Source organism: Sceloporus undulatus, chromosome 1, assembly GCF_019175285.1.
Source record: "Sceloporus undulatus isolate JIND9_A2432 ecotype Alabama chromosome 1, SceUnd_v1.1, whole genome shotgun sequence".
NCBI lineage: Eukaryota > Metazoa > Chordata > Lepidosauria > Squamata > Phrynosomatidae > Sceloporus > Sceloporus undulatus.
This window is the reverse complement of record NC_056522.1, coordinates 69,880,366-69,896,542: the sequence shown is the minus strand read 5'-3', so window position 1 is coordinate 69,896,542 and position 16,177 is coordinate 69,880,366. Positions and strand designations below refer to the sequence as shown.

Sequence of the window (16,177 nt, the reverse complement as noted above, 5' to 3'; positions counted from 1 at the left end):
AAATTACAGTTTGGTATTGTCTGGACAGAGCCAATGTAAACAGAGAAAATGATGTATTAAAAGATGTGAATGTAAGCAAAAATTGAGGTGTGCAGAAAATCAGAGTTAAAGGACTAGTTTAATAAAGTAAGAAATGAGATGTTCATTCAGTGATAGTAATACAACACATATTGTATTTTTAAATGCATTACAACACAAAGTGCAGATGCAGCACTTTTGAGAGGCTGAATTAAGTTATCTAAATATATACAGTATATACAGTATTCTATACTTGCCACTTAGGAACACAATTCATATGGACATATTTTCTCTGCAAGTTATAGTTAGACTCTGATGTGTATCATAAATGCAAATACCTACATAAATGCAAGTACAAAGTAACTGTCACATGAAACACATAGCCAAAAACTAAATCCCTGTAGTAATTTAGCCCTATAGCAATAAAAGAGTATTTCCCAAAAAGCTTGTCATGACAAGATAACCTAGTAACTTTTTAAAATATGCTCAGCAAAGGAAGATGAGATACTGAGCAGGATAAAAAGGGAAAATGTAAGCCAGGTAACACAGATTGTCTCTCATACCAGGGGCATCTTTATATATAGTAACCGTGATCTCAGTTCTCCAAATGTAACCAAAATTAGATGATTAAGATGCTAATAGTTATCATAAACCACCAGAGCTGCCCAATGCTGGGAAAAATAGAAATGAATCTGGCTTGGGAGATGGGATCCAAAACATATTGGTAAAGTAAAATGTTGAATCATAGAGTTGGAAGAGACCACAAGGGCCATCCAGTCCAACCCCCTGCTATGCAAGAACTCCCAATCAAGTTATACCCGACAGATGACCATCCAGCCTCTGTTTAAAGATGTCCAAGGAAGGAGACTCCAGAAAACATAGAAAACAAGGGTAGGTGGGAAATGGAATGGATTATCTCATATCATGAATAGAACTACTCTACACATAGTGTTGTAATTAGCAATTGTTTCCTCTTTTTCTGATGTTTAGGTGTGACTGCAATTACATGCAGCTAAAACATCACTACTACTGTATCATGCTTGCAGAAGTATTTTTTCTTTTTAACTTTAAAGAAAATACCTTCAAAAACAGGTATATGAGGACTGAACCGATTCCATGGCTCCATACTGCTAGGGAGGGGGAGGAGTGAGAGATAACAGCAGGTGGGATAGAGAATAGAATGATCATGGAGGAAGACATAGTTGCCTAACTGCATAAATTAACAGAAAGACTCCATAGGCCCTACTTGTATATTATAAGGAAGTGTTCAACACATGGACAATTCATTTATATTCACTGTAGTCTAGATGCTTGATGAGAGCCAGTGTGTAGTGGTTTGAGTACTGGACTAGAATCCTGGAGACCATGGTTTGAATCCCTGCTCAGCTACTGAGATGACCTTTGGCAAGTCACACTCTCTCAGATTTAGAAAAAGGCATAGACAAACTCCCTCCGAGCAAATCCTGCCAAGAAAACTTGATAGGTTTATCTTAGGGCAGGGGTAGGCAAACTTTTTGAGCCAGGGGCTGGGTTGCGTCCCTCAGACAACTGGGGGGCCGAAGCCAAAAAATAAATAATTAAATAATTGTTTTTAAAAATTAAATAAATAAATAAACCAGGACAAAATTTTCAAATGGAGGACACTTTTTTAAAAAAATGGAGGACACGCAAAAAATTTTGCTGATTTTTAAAAAATGTTCATATAAATGCATGTTTCTGAGGCTTCTATAGACAATTGCCCCCCTTGCCCGCCGCTTGCCCCCCCTTGCCCACCTCCTCCTGATATGCCAAAGGCCCCACGCCCTCACACAAGAGGCCAAAGGCTCCGGCAGCAATCGGCGGCAGGACCGGGCTGGGGCTGGTCCCAAGGCCTTGCCGGGCCGTAGGTTGCCTACCCCTGTCTTAGGGTCACCATAAGTTAGAAATGACTTGAAGGCAAACAACAGAATAAAGAGGTAGAGTACTGGAATACTTGGCTACTCTAAATGAATTTAAGAATCTAGGGCCAGATGAGAATTACATCCAAGAATATAGGTAGAAGCTATCACAAAACAATTGGCAATAATCTTTGAAAATTCCTGGAGAACAGCAGGAGTCCCAACAGATTGGACAGTGAACGTTGCCCCCAACTTGGACTAGATGGCCCTTGTGGTCTCTTCCAACTCTACGATTCTATGATTCTATCTTCAAAAGTACACAAACAATTAAATTCTGACTTCAGTACCAAGAAAGATTCTCTAGAGCAGTGGTCCCCAAACTGTGCTCTTTAATAGATTTTGAACTTCAGCTCTCAGAATCCCAGATTATTGGCCAGCATGGCTGAGGCTTTTGGGAGCTGTAGTCCAAAATCTCTTAAAGGGAACCACTGCTCTAGAGCATATTGTGTAACAGACAATCTGTAAGTACTTTAGAAAGAATGTCGTGATCTCAAAAAGTCAACATGGGTTTTCTCAAAAACAAGTCATGCCAGACTAATCTTAACTCTTGTTCTGACAGAGTGACAAACTTGGTAAATGAAGGGAATGCAGTAGGTGTAGCATATCTTGACTCCAGTAAGGCCTCTGACAAGGCCCCCACCCCATAATATCCTTGGAAAAAGCAAGTAACATGTGGGCAAGACAGTGCAATTATTAAGTGAATTTGTAATTGGTTGACTAACCAAAACCAAAGCGCACATTCATCTTTGGCTCATCTTCATCCTGGAGAGAAGTGACTAGCGGGGTGCCCCAGGCTTCTGTCCTGGGCCCAGTTCTAGTCAATATCTTCATCAGTGACTTGGGTATGCTTATCAAATTTGCAGACTACACTGAATTAGGAGGGATAGCTCCCAGAGGACAGGATCAATATTCAAAATCACCTTAACAGATTAGAAAGCTGGGCCAAAACTAACAAAATCAATTTCAGCATGGAAAAACATCAGGTTTTACGCTAAGGCAGTAAAAAATGAAATGCACAGATATAGGATGGGTGACACCTGGCTTGACAACTCTACATATAAAAGGGATCTGGTAGACCACAAGCTAAACATGAGTCAGCAGTGTGATACAGCAGCTAAAAAGCTAATATGATTCTAGGCTGCATCAATCAGATTATAGCATCTAAATCGAGGGAAACAATACTGCCACTCAATTCTGCTTTGGTCAGACTTCACCTGGAATATTGTGTATAATTCTGAGCACCACAATTCAACAGGAATATTGACAAGCTGGAACGTGCTCAGAGGAGGATAACTAGAATGGTGAAAAGAATGGAATCTATGCCCTATGAGGAGTGGCTTAGGGAGCTGGGTATGCTTAGCCAGGAGAAGAGAAGGTTAAGAGGTGACATGATGACCCTGTTTAAATACAGTGGAGCCTCCGCATACGCGGTCTTTTTATAGGCGGCTTTGAGCATAGGCGCTCAAAGCCGCCGGCGCACGCGGGGCGGAACGTCCCATTCAATTGAATGGGCGCGCGCACCCGTTGCGCCTCGCGCACCGCTGTGCACGAGCCCCATTGTTTACAATGGGGCTCGAGCATAGGCGGAAATCGCCATACGCGGTGGGATCCGGAACGGATCCCCCGCGTATGGCGAGGTTCCACTGTATATGAAGGGATGCCATATTCAGGATGGAGCAAGCTTGTTTTCTGCTGCTCCAGAGACTAGAACCCAGAGCAAGGGATTCAAGCTACAGGAAAAGAGATTCCACCTAAAATTAGGAAGAACTTCCTGACAGTAAGAGCTGTTTGACAGTGAAACACACTCCCTGAATGTGGAGGAGTCTCTTTCTTTGGAGGTTTTTAAAGAAAGGTTGGAAGGCCCTCAGTTGGGAGCGCTTTGATTGTGTCTTCCTGCACGGCAAAGTATTTGAGATCCCTGAGGTCTCTTGCAACTCTATGATTATAACAATGAGATGTATCAATGAAGCTGATTAACTACCATATACAATACCATACTGTATATACAAATAATCCTGTACGTCCTGCTTTACCTTTCAGTGAGCTATTACACTATTAACAGGCCAAAAATTTAAAAAACTATGCATTTGGAACTATAGATGACCTTGATTTAGTGCTCAAGCATCAAACTGGTTTTATCAGATATACTGAGATAGATTAATTGCTCAGCTATCATAGCTTTTGATAAAAATATACAATCTTCAACTGCTCATCTACCACTAACTTCCCAAATGAAACAAAAATTAAGCACACACATCTCCAGTGTTTATACTTTTATTTTTTTTAAAATAGAAGCTATCATTTGGAAAGTCCAACTTACTTTTATAGTATGCTATACAGCTAGAATCATCAGCAGAATTTCAACATTCTTACTGGCCAATTATTGACCAGATCAATAAGCCACAATTTGGAAAAGTCCAGCTAAATGCTGTTGCAATTGTCTGGTAACTCTTACTATGCTCCTCCACACTAGCACAACCACTAAACAAATCAAGAATTATTTGTTTAGGATATTTTCTAAACCAGAAGTGAAGAAGAGGAGAACAGAAGGCTGAGGCTATCGTGAGATAAAATAAATTAGGTAAGATTAGGTTACAAAACTATTAGACATTCAGCTCTCCAACCTCCACAGAGCCAGTCACAACAAGGAGTTCTGCCAGAACAATTTATCCTGACTGCTCAATCTAGTAGCTCAGTGTTGATACCTCTGGAATTATGCCATTCTTTTAAGTTCTGTTTTGGAGGAACAGAGCAATAATGTCATCTTAAGAAACAGAGTTAAGATTCTTTTACCAGAATAACCAAGGTTTAAAAAATACTTGAGACACTCTTTCATCAAAAAGTTACAACTAATCCAAGGAAGATTACATCAAAACAGGAGAGTATATGAAAGCCTGTGTCTGTCAACTTCTTGTTAATATAACTATCCTGCCATTTGTTGTTAACATATTGTCAATGTCTTCTTAGCATGCTTGGTTTACTTCTTTGTTATTAAAGTTTGGTAATCTGCTATTGTGTTTAACAATCTGCACTTATACAATTGATTCGTCTCACCAGCTGTTAATATTTATATATGATACAATGATTTCTTATTAATATGTGGTTCCTGTAATTCCATGTTTACACTATTATTATTTATATCCTCTTCATGCATGTGGGACTATATAATATTATTGCAATTGTGTACTTTTAGCATCTTTTGGAATACCGTGCTTCAGTGTGATTTTGTCTAGGACAACCAATCAAACATGACAACTAACAAACAGACTTGTTCAGTAGCTAACAGAGCCTGGGAGAAATGTGAAATATTTATAGTTAGACATTTTGGGGCAATAAAACATACAATAACCAGCTAGAACAAAACAGTCACACAAACAGAGAAGAACAAAGTGAGAATGAACCAGCTGTGTACATCCAAAGGTAGCTTATGACTTAGAAAAATGTTTGACCAAATTCATACGCTTCTTACAGAATAATGAACTTATGCCTGCTCTCAACAATATCAGCTATACTCTTGGATGAGAACTGCACTGAAATTACAGACATATGGGGTAAGATGTAAGGATTAATGCATGAAAAACTGTTTACGACCATTAAGTCATTTATCTAATTTAAAGGGGACTCGTTCAAACCAAATTCCCACCAAGATTTTTCTTAGTGGGAAAGGGGATAAAAAGTGACATTAGACAAAAGTAAGTGCTGCTACTTGTTAATTCAGTCCTTCCTAATCTTGTTATAAGGACCTTCTGAAAGGACATTTATTCATCATCACCACCACCACCACCACCACTATCACCTGTAACCCACCTTTCTCTCAACAATAGGACTCAAGGCAGCCAACAGCATATTTAAAACAATACAAAAGCATTAATAAAAGTATAAATATACGATTTAAGGAACAAACAATTTATGAAGTTAAATCATTAACACACATCAACACTAACTGAACACTGTGAAGATGTGAAAACACTTATATTACATTGCCCACCTCTTTGAAAATTTAGGACAAGGGACATAATTTGCATCTTTCTGAATCCCGTTACAGTCTACCCCACTCCCACAACTGTTTAAATATGTTTTATATGTGACACCTTAAAACCACTCCTTAATACATCTGCTAAAATAAAAACCAGTTGGTTTTAAAGGTGCTGCCACATTTTTCTTTCTCCCTCCCTTCCTCTTTTTTATGCTACAAGAAATTAATAAGGCTACCTCTTTGAAAATTGCAGCAAGATAAGGCAACAAACTAAAGGACAAGAGAGACTTTCTTCTGGCAACACAATATTTTACTAAGGCTTTACTAAGTAGTCAATCCACTGATTTCCCACTACCTATCATGGCTATAAAGGCTTTCTGACCAACTATATGTAATAAGCAGATTAAGGCCTTCCTTCCATATGCACTGTATATCTCCACTTTCATACCACTGTATCTCTCTGTATCTTTCTATTTTTGAATTGTTCCCTGCCTGCTTCCCCCTCAGTCTTCCAGATTTCTTGTCCATTTACCTGTCAGCCTGTGTTCCATCCTATCCTGTTTAGCCACTTTCAGGAAGAATACACTGACACTCCTTTGCTGTGCTTGTTATGACCTCTAGTTCTAACATTTCACTTAGGAAATTCTGTAGCATCTCTCCTTGTCCAACTCTAGTCCCAATCTTGCTCAGATTTTATAGTTTCAACATGGTATATGTTTGGCTTTCATGATCCAGATGTAACTTCACTCACAATAGTGAACAGCTAAGAAAAAGTTCATGGAGGGAGAGATGCAGGCCCAGCCCTTCTTGGGCACTCTGTAATGCGCCATAGAGTTGGAAGAGACCACAAGAGCCATCCAATCCAACCCCCTGCCATGCAGGAACTCACAATCAAAGCACTTTCAATATATAAGCATCCAGCCTCTGTTTAAAGATCTGTTTAAAGATATAGTTCTTCCATGTATTGTTTCCATATTATAGCAGTTCTCCTTGTCCCCTGAGCATAAGTTATTGCATTAAGTGTTCTAACTCTATTTCTGTCACCTTTTACTTTTGTTTGTTATCTGTGCTTAACTGCTTGAAGATTTTCATTTGTCATCCACTAAAGATTCTCTTTTTCTTTGGTCACAGTATCATTTTGCATTTCTAAGTGACAATGTTCCTGGCTTCAGTCCAGAGTTCTTTCAGCTCCTAGTCAATGAGGCTTAATAGTGCAAATCTGTCAACATTAACTTTAAATTCTATGGGGATATTATTCAGGCTGTATTTTGGCATGATAGCTGGTTTAGGGTTCTTCTTTAGATTTATTCTTTAACAATCTGCTCCTAGACTTGTTTTTGCATACAGAATGGAGCTTCTCCATCTTCTACTTCCAATTATGTACTCTATTTTATTTCTATATTGGCCATGAAGTGATGTCCATGTATACAGTCACTTTTGTGGTTGAGTGTAGAATATGTTTGCAGTGAACAAACTATTAGCCTCACGAAATTCAATCAGCTGCTCCCCTGCTTCATTTTTTGATCCTAGGGCAAATTTTCCTACAATCTTTGATCCTGCTGTTTCCTACTTTTGGATTCCAATTGCCTACAATTAACAAGAGGCCCTGTTTTGAGCTCAATTTTCTCCTGGACTCTGGCATAAAATCTTTCAGTGCCTGTGTCTCCTCCTCACTGCCTTTTCCTGGCCTCCAGCTGTCTCTCTGAGACAGCTGGAAGCCAAAAAAGGCACTGGGGAAAACGAACCAGAGGCTCCTCCTCCAACCCCTCTCCTGGCCTTCAGCTGCCTCCCAAGAGAGCTGAACGATGGGAAAAGGGCAAGGGGAAGAGAAGCGACCGGCACGTGCCAGCTGCTCCTCCCCAGAGACCTTGCCTGCCCTCCAAGTGTCTGCAGAATGGGGCTGAGGGGCGGGCATGTGCTCAGCCCCCTTCCTCCCCACTTACTCTTTCTGCCTCCAAGTGTTTGCAAAGTGGCACTTGGAGGACAGGAAAGGTCCGAGGAGCTGAGAAACGGCCACATGCCGACTCCTCCCCCCCATGGTCCTTTCCTACCCCCCCAGCTGTCTGTCAGCTGGAGACCAAACGAAGGGCAGGAGAAGGAGCGACTGCGTGCCCCTTCACCCCCCCCCCGAGCCTTCCCTGGCTTCTAGCTGTCTCTCAGAGACAGATGGAAGCCAGGGAAAGGGTGGGGGAGAAGTCCCGTTCCAGAAGCCCTGCCTCTGGAGAGCAAAAGCCCCACCTCCAGGGGCAAAAGCCCCACCCCTGGCACATAGCTCCCGCCTGGGGTCAAAAGCCCCACTTCTGGCATGCAGACCTTAAAAGGTTCGCCATCACTGACCTAGAGTAATTGGCTACAATAAAGCACTTGTTGATCAACCACCATAAACTATAGAAAATGGAAATGAATGCACAAGCATAACTAGATTTTGGATTACTGTAATGTGTTCCACAAGTGCTCAGAACCTGCAATTGAACAAAAGAACTGCAGCCAGGTTGCTAACTCCAGGGTGTACATAACTCCCTTATTTAAGCAACATCCAATGACTTCTGGTCCATTTCCTGGCACAATTCCAAGTGCTGGTGATGACTTATAAAGCCCTATATGACTTGGGTCCAGGCTATTTGAAGGATCATTAATGATATGCTGTGCAGCCTTATGCTTTGTATAATTTTTAATGAATTTTAATGTACTTAATGTTTAATCTTTTGACTTTATAAATTGTTTAATTGTTTCTTATTTATATTTATACTTAATCAGAGTTTCTGCATTAAACCTGTATTGTTTTTAAAATGTTGTTAGCTGCCTTGGGTTTCATTATAAGGGAAAAGATAGGATTTAATTGGATAATAGTAATAATAATAAGAAAGAAAGAAAGAAAGAAATTTAGTAGTGAAGCCATCTAGCATTCCACACAAAAGTACAGCCTTCTTCTGAATTTAATGGGCCACACTCCCAGGAGCACTGCAGCCTAAAGAAGCTTTTATACAGAGAATGCAATACAAATCCCTGTCCAGTCTGGAGATGGACATCAGCAGAAAAATAAACTTTAAATGGAGAGCAAATTCCACAGAGAAAGTAACATTCTTCAAGGCAATCTCACCTTCAGCTGACAACATTTCTATCATTTCAAGGGGTAAATGACTAATGTGAGAGACAACAAGCAAAAGCAGCAATGGCCATTTACACATTTTATTTTTTCGAACATTTCAAGGCAGATAGCTTATTCTCAAACTCTGTTAACCATGTGTGAGAAGTATCAAGCTATAAGAACAAGTTATCAAGGAAGAGAAAACTTAAGGTACAGCCCACATAAAGAAGCCAATAAGTAAGTATTTATTCGTGTGCAGATGCTGCTCTGAATTCGAAAGTCCTGAAACACAATATTGTGCATATTTACTCAACTCCCCTCCTCAAGGCCTGCAGGGCATGCTTTTTAGGAAGTATGCTTCAAATAAGCCCATTTACTTGAAAATTCTACTAAAATGTACAAGACTTTTGTCAAAGCAAATTTTAGATTCAGAATATTAAAGCAATGAATAGCTAACGTTGCTGAAGTTTCATAGAATCATAGACTTGGAGGAGACCACAAGGGCTATCCAGTCCAACCCCCTGCCATGCAGGAAATCACAATCAAAGCATCCCCGACAGATGGCCATCCAGCCTCTGTTTGAAGACCTCTAAGGAAGGAAACTCCACTACACTCCAAGGGAGTTTGGTCCACTGTCAAACAGCCCTTATTGTCAGGAAGTTCCTCCTAATGTTCAGGTGGAATCTATTTTCCTGTAGTTTGCATCCATTGTTCCGTGTTCTAGTCTCTGGAGCAGCAGAAAACAAGCTTGCTCCCTCGTCAATATGACATCCCTTCAAATATTTAAACAGGGCTATCATATCACCTCTTAACCTTCTCTTCTCCAGGCTGAACGTAATAACTTTATTACGGCCAATTGGCCAGCACGCTCCAGGCTGAACATCCCCAGCTCCCTAAGTCGTTCCACACAGGACATGGTTTCTAGACCCTTCACCATTTTAGGCGCCCTCCTTTGGACACGCTCCAGTTTCTCAATGTCCTTTTTTAATTGTGGTGCCCAGAACTGGACACAATATTCCAGGTGGGGTCTGACCAAAGCAGAATAGAATGGCACTATTACTTCCCTTGATCTAGACACTATTCTTTAATTGATACAACCTAAAATTGCATTGGCCTTTTTAGCTACTGCATCGCACTGTTGCCTTATGTTCAACTTGAGGTTTACTATGACTCCTAGATCCCTTTCATGTGTAGTCTCATTCAGCCAGGTGTCACCCATCCTATATCTGTGCATTTCATTTTTCCGCCCTTAGTGCAGTACCTTACATTTATCCATGTTGAAATTCATTTTGTTAGCTTTGGCCCAGCTTTCTAGTTTATTCAAGTCATTTTGAATGTTGATCCTGTCCTCTGGGGTATTTGCTACTCCTCCTAATTTGGTGTCATCTGCCAATTTAATAAGCCCCCAATTCTGTCAGCCAAGTCATTGATAAAGATGTTGAATAACACTGGCTCCAGGACAGAGTCCTGTGGGACCCCACTGGTCACTTCTCTCCTGGATGAAAAGGAGCCATTATTGAGCACCCTTTGGGTTCGGCCAGTCAACCAGTTACAAATCCATGTAACAGTTTCCTTGTCTAGCTCACATTTTACAAACTTGTTTGCAAGAATGTCATGGGAAACCTTCTCAAAGGCCTTACTGAAATCAAAACATACAGTGCACCTTTTTTTACACGGGGGATCTGTTCCGATGACTTCTAGATGTTTACAGACTCTCTGTTTAATGATCTGCTCCAGAATCTTTCCTGGTATTGATGTCAGACTAACTGAACAATAATTGTTGGGATCCTCTTTTTTTCCCTTTTTGAAGATGGGGACAACGTTTGCCCTCCTCCAGTCTGCTGGGACTTCTTTTGTTATCCAGGAGGAGTTCTCAAAGATTATTGCCAATGGCTCCAATATTACATTTGCCAGTTCTTTTTAATACTCTTGGATGTAGTTCATCAGGTCCTGGAGCCTTATATTCATTTAGATTAACCAGATATTCCTGTACTATCTCTTTACCTATTCTCTGCTGAAATTCCCCTATTCTGTCCTCTGCTCCATTTTCCTCAGATTGAGTACCCTTTCCCTTTTCTGAGGACACTGAGGCAAAGAAGGTATTGAGTAATTCTGCCTTTTCTCTATCTCCTGTTAGCATTTTGCTATCCTCTCCACGCAGTGGCCCTACCGTTTCCTTCTTCTCCTTTTTTTGTGGACATATCCAAAAAGCCCTTTTTATTGTTCTTAACCTCTCTAGCAAGCCTGAGTTCATTCTGCACTTTAGCTTTTCTGACTTTACTCCTACACATGCTAGCTATTTGTTTTTAATTTCCCTTTGTTGATTTCCCCATTTTTCCATTTCTTATACATGTTCCGTTTCAAACTCAGCTCAGTTGAAAGTTCCTTAGTCATCCATCCTGGTTTCTTGAGACACCTCCCATTTTTCTTCCTCACTGGAACTGTTTTAAACTGTGCCTTCATTATTTCCCTTTTGAGAAACGGCCATCCATCCTGAACTCCCTTCTCTTTTAGTACTCCATGCCCAAGAATGTGATTATCTTTGTAAAATGTGAAGCAGCATAGACCTATTTCAAGTGTGAAGCAGCACAGGCCTATTTTCCACCAACAGCAGCATGACATTCCAGTGGATCCTGCAGCACTGCTGAAGCAAGCTGAGACCTAAATCCAAATGTAGCAGCCCTCATGCTAATGCTTTTTATTGCAATGGCAGTCCCAGAGTGCTTATATTTGGAACAATAATCTTCATTCTCCAGAACATTATGCTAAATAGAAATAAAATCACAATTATAGTACATCTTGGGCAAGTGTCTACACCATACTGTGCTCATATAAATGAATGTAAGTGTCCCTTCCCTGCTTGCCATTGTTTAACCGAATGAGAGAATATGCCTCCTCCAACTCTCCTCATTCCAAACACTGACTCTAAAGAGCTGCTCACTTTTAGTACCATCAAAATAATTCCTCACAGCACGAGGGAAAATGCACCAAACAACTGACAGCAAGAAACGTATTGATTTGCTTACACATTAACTGCAACAGTATGTGACCACCATTCCAGTGCAAATAAGGATATATTAATATATGCACCCAATTAAAAAACAGTCCCTTTGATTTGTTTTTAAAAAAGCACCTTTTTTTCCCTGAGCATCTACCACAGAGGAATTCAAAACAGTGACACAAACTTAGTATTGCCATAAGCAGAATATCAAAGAGGCAAAACTGTCAAACAGACAAAGTTTGAATGTGGTTTAGTACCATTTACTATTAAACCGATCAAGACAGTAACATTTCATAATAGTGTAACTCAGGAATGAAATGGTGAAGCCAGAAGAGCGCTCAAGAGTGCAGTGCTTTCTGAATGACAAGAAAGCCCCCTGGTGCTACTTTGTGGAAGTGACACTGGATTTTAAAAACTGAATACTGTAAAGTAATTTATAAGAGCATTCTTGTTAGCAAGAGCCTTTGCCACAATAATGCTCAATACAGATAATTTCAAGCAATGTCTAAGGAACAACCAGCTGTCCTGAAAAAGATCTTTCGGGATCATTATCTGTCAATCTGTTTAACAGCACAGCTTACAAATTCACTTTATATGTTAAACAGGTGAATCTGGTAACTGTCAAGGCAAGCTGTGAGGTAGTTTACCCAATAACAGGTGGAAACCCTTCAAATTAAATTTAAAGCAGAACATCATAACAAAACAGTAACATTATCCTGTGAAGGTACAATGCCATCTTCTTATGTTCCATCAAAAATATGTCAGCACAACGCACGCCAAGACATTAATGAAGGAAAGTGTTTGTGTTCTTCACTGTTCGGAGTGTGGAAGAAGAAGATGGCAGATTAGAAATAACAAAAACACACTGAATGCTCATTCAGTCATGGTGTCCTCCTACACACGAATATTACAATGTTCAGGAATCATTTCATTTGGGCTGGACAATAAGGCTGTTCTAAGCAGTTACACCTGATGTACAGCATTATCTCCAGACATCCAAGTGGAAGGGGACTCTAAAATGCCTTCCCCTCTTTAAAAAATAAAAATGAATGTGTTTAAAAGTGGCACACTACTTGTCGCACAACCCAATGGCATCGCAGGTCCAACTGATAACAACCGGATGCTCACTTACTGCACCACAAGCAGAGACAATTGTGTGTGTGTGTGTGTGTCTCTAGGGACCTAAATACCATAAAGGCACTGGATCCTGTCTGATCTTGGAAGGTATGCAGGTTCAGTCCTGGTTAGTAAACGGATGGGAGATCACTGCAGGCTATGTGTCAGCAGAGGAAGGAGCTGGCAAAACCACCTCTCTTGAGTATTCCTTGCCTAGGAAAACCCTATGAAATCCATGGGGTTGCCATAAGTCAACTTGAAGGGGTGTGTGTAAGGTAGGAGAGGCAGGCACAGCTCCTCCTGCCTTGGAGGGAGAGAAGAACTGGAAGCATCTCCTAGGCTTGAGCCTTTTGACCACTGCCCTTCCCTTCTCTTTTGTGTCCAGTCTTTCTAGATTGTAAGCCTGGGGGCAGGGCACTGTCAAATTCACTCTCTGTGAGGCAGTCTGAAAGCTCTGGCGGCTGAACACTGGGTATAAATACTCTGAATAAATAAGTCCAGAAGGAACTCAAAGCGGTCCCTCGCCTCCCCGGCTCCCCCCCCCCCCATCCAGAAAGAGAGTTTTGGAGGCTGAACAAACCCCCAACACACACACACACACACACACACATTATGCGCATCAACTACCAAACCCCACAAGTCTTGAGCCGTCCCCCTGCCAGCTCCCCCACAGACACACACTGTGTGCCCAAACTATATAAACCCCACAAGTCTTGGGCAGACCCCCCCCCCCGCTCCCCCCCCCCCCACCAAAACAGACACATACACACACTAAGTGCCCCACAAGTCTTGGGCAGACCCCCAGACAGCTCCTACACACACACACAAACACACACTGTATGCCTGATCTATGAAATGCCCACAAGTCTTGGGCAGTGCCTCAGCTAGGTGCTTCCCTACACAAACAGACACATACACACACGATGTGCACCACAAGCCTTGAGTAGATATATGCTCCCCCATACAAACACACACACACTGTATGCCTGAACTACGAAAGCCTCACCAGATTCCTGAATAACTCCCCTCCACACACACACACACACACACACACACACACTGTATACCTAAGCCATGAAAGCCTCACAACAAGTCTTGAGCAGACACACACACACACACCCCTCAAAAGGACCGTCCGAGTGAAAAGACCCCGACCCGCCTCACAGAACAACAATACACAACACAACACGCACCGAGTCACCCGCACTCGGTGCAGCCTCTCAATCTCTCTGGCTGCGTCCACACTGGAGAGATAACCCGGTTTGGCAGCGCTTTAACTCTCTTTCTGTCTCAAGGCTATGGAATTCTGGGAGTTGGAGTTTGTTGTGGGGCCCACAACAAACTCCAACTCCCAGAATTCCATAGCAAAGAGCCAGACACAGAATTAAAGCGCTCCCAAACCGGGTTATCTCTCCAGTGTGGATGCAGCCTTCCTCTCTGGCCTCGCCTTCCACTTTCCTTACCTTCTTCCCTGCCCAGTAGAGAAGCCGGCCGAGAGTCCCACATGAGCCCCTTCTTCTACGGAGAAGCCACTCTCAGCCGCCCGCTCAAGCGAAGGCAGCGCCTCTCTCTCTCTCTCTGTTGCCCAGAATGGGAAGGAGTTGGCAGGAGGAGGAGGAGGAGGAGTGGCAAAGAGACCTGCGGAGGGAGTGGAATCCAGAGCCTGGGAAGAGCGGGGCCCGTGTTCCTGGCGCTGCGAGAGGAGGAGGACACTCTCTGCCTGGGTCGCTCTCGATAGTCCAGGGGGGGAGAGAAAGACAAGGAGGAGAAGAGCCTCGGAAGGGTCTCCAGCCCAGGCACCGCACGCGCACGGCCACGCCCCCTAGCTCCCCATTGGCTCCCTCCTCACCCTCGGTAGGCATCCCTCACACGCCATTGGGCGGCCGCCTTAAGCTAAGCCACGCCCTTCACTTCCCTCCTCCTCTGTGTAGGCCCCGCCCCCTGCCTGGGTCTTTTTTCCCTTCTCACTTGTCTCTGTTGCTTTTTAGAGTCCGGAGGGAGAGGACGACGTTGCTGCTGCTCTCCGCCTCCCAAGAGCGGATAAAAGGAGCTGCCAGACATGGGGGGAGGGGGAACTTGAGGCCAGGGACGAGGCTGGCTCCCTCTACGCCTAGGAAGACCAGACGTCCTCTTTTCCCCGGACATGTCCTACATTTCAGAAGGATAGGGTGGTCCTCCTTTTCCTGGACGTGCCCTACATTTCAACCTTCTGTCCAGGACATAGTCATCCTCTTTTTCCCCAGACATATCCTACGTTTGAACCTGTCCAGGACAGTGTGGTCATGTGTCCTCCTTTTCCAGGACCTGTCCTACTTTTTCAGCCTTCTGTCCAGGAGGAATGGCAACATGTCCTCCACTTTCAGCATGACTAAGAAGCATGGCATTTACAGTACATTTCTATGTAGGTTTCGTGTGATCATGTCCTATATTTTTTCCTGAAGGTCCTACGTGTTGTTGCGCCCTGCCCTCCTTTGCAGTCGTGGCATCTGGCCACCCTGAGTGCATTTCTCCCACTTCATCGCCTTTCAGCTTCAGTTGGCTTCTAAGGCAGCACCTACGTTGCCCAGAGCATTCGTTTTGTCTTGCTGCCACTTTCTTTCCCCTGAGGTAGCCACATTAATGGGAGCCAGCATGGCCCAGTAGTTTGAGTGTCGGACTATGACTCTGGAGACCAGGGTTCGATTCCCAGCTCAGCCACAAAACCCACTGGGTGACCTTGGACAAGTCACATGCTCCCAGCCTCAGAGGAAAGCAATGGCAAACCTTTCTCAAAGCCTAAGACTCAAATTAGGGTTGCCATAAATCAGACACTACAGTGGTACCTCGGGATACGAAATACCCAGGTTACGAAATTTTCGGGATACGAAAAAATCCCATAGGGAATTATTGTTTCGGGTTACGAATGTTTTTTCGGGTTACGAAAAAACTTTTGGTGCTTTTTTCGGCTTTTTCGCACGGAATCGCGGCTTTTCCCCATTAGCGCCTATGGCAATTCGGCTTACGAAGGCTTTTCGGGTTACGAACGGTGCCGCGGAACGAAT

General features: G+C 42.7%; 1 protein-coding gene across 8 annotated transcripts in view; it reads right to left on the bottom strand.

Moving 5' to 3' along the window:
• SIPA1L2 (signal induced proliferation associated 1 like 2) overlaps positions 1 to 14,901 on the bottom strand; it is a 125,355-nt gene extending 110,454 nt beyond the window's left edge. For 4 of the 8 annotated variants that reach the window (XM_042449866.1, XM_042449856.1, XM_042449874.1 and 1 more), the window contains exon 1: positions 14,600 to 14,899. The gene's annotated coding sequence lies outside the window, so the exon portion shown is untranslated. Of the gene's footprint in view, positions 1 to 14,599 lie in introns of all 8 variants that reach the window. The other 4 variants (XM_042449838.1, XM_042449901.1, XM_042449893.1 and 1 more) reach the window with 3 other exon arrangements.
• Between the last annotated feature and the right edge of the window lie 1,276 nt (positions 14,902 to 16,177).